Source organism: Panthera onca, assembly GCF_046562875.1.
Source record: "Panthera onca isolate mPanOnc1 chromosome Y unlocalized genomic scaffold, mPanOnc1 haplotype 2 h2.ChrY_unloc_2, whole genome shotgun sequence".
NCBI lineage: Eukaryota > Metazoa > Chordata > Mammalia > Carnivora > Felidae > Panthera > Panthera onca.
In genome coordinates this window covers 1,422,501-1,426,319 of record NW_027675865.1, presented here as the reverse complement: position 1 = coordinate 1,426,319, position 3,819 = coordinate 1,422,501, and the positions used below count along the sequence as shown (strand labels likewise).

The following is a 3,819-nucleotide window of genomic DNA, read 5'->3' as shown; positions in this document are numbered from 1 at the left end:
ATGTTAGATGGAATTAATGGAGGCTGAAGCACCCGTGCATTCACCTCTAAGACAACCCTCTTGAACTCGTGTGAAGAATTATGGGCCTTCTCAGGTAAGACTAGGTACAGGTCTTTCTCAAGGGCATAATCTTAAACACAGCCAAACCTAAGGCAGCTTTGGGCAGCTCACCGTGATAAGATATGCAGACATTGTGACCTCACAAAGCGCCTGGTCTCCTAGCAACTGCGGTGTAACTCTCACAGCCTGCCGCCTGATTTGGCTTCATGGTAGGAAATTCATCAGGGCCCTGCGGCGGCCGCGAGACCTGGCAAGCGCGGGCGGCCCCTAGCGGCCTCACATCCTGAGCAGCATGAAGAGGAGATGGCGCTGGCCCATGGAGGCCCTGGCCCCGGCCGCCGGGGGAGGAGCCTCTAGCGCTGCAGGAGGGGCCGCGCTGGAGGCGCCTGAGGAGAAGCTGGTGTACATGCGGTGGCAACCGTCGCGACTGTCGCTGGCCAACAGCACCAAGGCGCTGATCGACGCTTTCAAGCTATTCCTGCCCCGCAGCACGGTTTCATGAGCTCAGACGCGGAGCTCCGGAGCTACCTCTGCAGCCTCAAGCACCAGTTCTCCCCCCACATCCTGCGCAGCAAGGACGTCTATGGCTACTCCTCCCTCCTGGCCCTGGTCCCGGACCCCCGGCACCAGCCCCCCGAGGCCCGCCTCCAGACGCGCCGGCCAGCTGCCAGGCGGAGGCGCCACGGAGCCCGGACGGTGGCGGTCGGCCAGAGGAAGGTGCCGCCCCCGCCGCCACCGTCCCGCGAGGACAGCAGCCCCCGTAAGCCCGCGGCACCCGGGCCCTGCTCCAGGGGCCGCACCCTGGAGGAGAGTGGGAGGGCGGCCACCCCGACGTTGACCACCTTCCCCACCATTCGCGTACCGGGCGACGTGTGGGTCGAGAGCAGCCTGGCAGAAGCGCGGCGCCAGGCGCGCCAAGTCCCGGGAGTTAACCTGGAACCCGTGGTGAGACTCCGCCGCTTCCCAGTGCCTGGGCGTGAGATGCAGGCCACCGCCGCGCGACCTCTCAGCCCCGGGACGGGTTGTGCCTGGAGGGATGAACCAGGGACAGCCTGGACCGCGTCCCCTAGTGTACTTTATGGGCGAAGAAGCACCAGACGGTCCAGGCCCGCGCCCCCGGGATGCGGCGCCGTCTTCTTGGACTCCCGGGCAGCAGTGCCCTCTGCTGCCTCCCAGCACCGGGTCTGCGGAGGGAGGAGACCCCTGGACCGCAAGGGAGGTACCCTTTCTTCCTAACCCCAGATTGAGATGTCTCCAGGACTGTAGGGGCAGATCCATGTTCTCTCTTGTTCCCTCGTTGGTCTGAAGTCGTCAGACTTCCACCCCCACCCCCTCCAAAGGAATTTGGTTCCATGCTTGTGTAATAAAGCTAGAATTTCCTTGCTGTTCACCCACCTCCCGGCTCCTCCCGCCCCATTTGTTTTTTCTTTCTTTCTTTCTTTCTTTCTTTCTTTCTTTCTTTCTTTCTTTCTTTCTTTCTTTCTTTCTCTCTCTCTCTCTCTCTCTCTCTCTCTCTCTCTCTCTCTCTCTCTTTCTTTCTTTCTTTCTTTCTTTCTTTCTTTCTTTCTTTCTTTCTTTCCTTTTTTGACTGCCACTCTTTCTGGACGGATATGTGTGGAATATTCCATATATTCTGTGGAATATGTGTGGAAGATCGAATATGTGTGGAAAGTTGTTGTAATAGTTGGTATTCTCAATACCAATTGCAATAGTGGGTATTCTCAATCCCACACCTTTCTGAGTTTTAACTGGATTCCAAAGCTTTGACCAAGGATATTGTCTAAGAAATTCAAGCGTATCACTGTTAATAATGTAAGGATTTGTATGGCTTTGAATGTCATGGGCTCGGTGATTACAAACCAAAAGATTCAAAGTTCAACTGTGTACACATTCTTCAGACGTTTCTAAAGATTTTATATTGAAATGTAATGTTTATGTTTACTGAGTTCCTAAAGGAAATGGTAGACACTTGGAAGGTTTTGTTTAGTAAAATTAACTTGGGAAATTCTTTATAAGTGGGTAAAATTGAAAGTGCATTGAGAAACCACACGGTTTCTATTACAAACCAATGAGTGAATTTCAAAAAATAAATGAATAAAAAACTGGTGCTGGTTATGGACATGGATGGAATCCACTCGGAAATGACTTGGCCTTGTACCAATCTCACATACTGATCTGGGAATCTTTCCAGGATAATTTATTTTAAAATAGAAATCACATAGTGTAAATGAGTATGGGTAAGGGTGGTGACTAAACCTGCATACATAATAGCTGTTGGAATTCTCTGAAGTATTACTGATCTAGAGCGGTGGTACATTTTTTTTTTTGGCACCAAATAACTGGTTGAGGTTATCTTTGGGCAAAATAGATTTTCCTCACTTGTTTTTGTCGTTGTTGGATAACAGGAAATATCCACATTACCATGCATTACTCTTATCAATATCATGGCAGTTGGTTAACAGTTTTGCTCCAGGATTTCCTTTATTATCTTATGTCGATGCACAGTTATGTTAGCAGGTATTGGTCTTTTGTTTGACAATCAAAGACCACAGGGATCAAACAGGAGAGCCACACAGAGTACTTTTCACTTTTATGATAGTGTTTATATCCTGTGGCCCAGCATGGAATTCTTGATTATCCAAGTGACCTCAGTTATTGGTGGCAGCAAGACTTAATGGTGTTTAGTCAGTGGTGCCGCAGCCAGATTTTACTGCGATATCGGAAAGGCCAAGGAGTTATTTTGTACCATTATTCTTTCAAGTTTAAGTATTTTGCAATAGAACCATCCATCCCAGGCTGAAACATGACCTATTAAATCTTCAATACTACGGTTTCTCTCTGCTTGGCAGCTTTTTAGGGGAATAATGAGAGTTGTGGTTTTTTTTTAAATTTTCTTTTAATGTTTATTTATTTTTGAGACTGAGAGAGACAGAGCATGAATGGGGGAGGGTCAGAGAGAGAGGGAGACACAGAATCTGAAGCAGGCTCCAGGCTCCGAGCTGTTAGCACAGAGCCCGATGTGGGGCTCGAACCCACGGACCGTGAGATCATGACCTGAGCCAAAGTCGGACGCTTAACCGGCTGAGCCACCCAGGCACTCCGAGAGTTCTGATTCTGACTCTTGGGCTTGTAGAGTTCAAATGGCATAGCTTCCTAATATACAGTTTCCCAGTAAGCCTCATATTCTTTTTTTCACTACTCAATGATAATGTGTTGTTACAAATACTGCCACATGAGTAAATAAAAGTGAATAATTATTTAAAAGATGCAGAGGGTTAAATTATACTCATTTCATAGGAAGCTTATATAAATTTTCGTTACTAGCTTCCATTGCCAATGGTATTTCAAATACAGAGGTTTTTCTCCCCCACCCTTCCCAAATTAACTGTTTTAGCTAATTAGCCCCTAAGGGAAAGATACATATTTGTACAACTTCCCTATTGTATATAAATGTATAATAATTAAAAATGAATCCAATGACCATATTAGAATGTAATTTCATCATATAGCTTACCGAGGTAGCTTCCCAGAGGGTTTTGAAATTAGATGTAGCTGGGAGGATAACTTTGCTCAGCACAGCTTTGAAACACAACCATTGACACCATGCAGTTATTTGAACTTAACTGAGAATCTTAGTTTTTCCCTGCTATACCTTGTTACTTTATTGCACTTGAACTTGCATTCATGCTTTGGGTTATCTGGGCTATCTGATTTCGGTTTGGATCTGAATGTCCATCCTGAATTCAATATGTTGTTTAG

At 47.5% G+C, this 3,819-nt stretch overlaps 1 pseudogene; it reads left to right on the top strand.

Annotated features, from left to right (window-relative positions):
- The first annotated feature begins 352 nt into the window (after positions 1-352).
- LOC145715263 (coiled-coil domain-containing protein 71L-like) lies at positions 353-3,209 on the top strand (annotated as a pseudogene).
- The last annotated feature ends 610 nt before the right edge of the window (positions 3,210-3,819 follow it).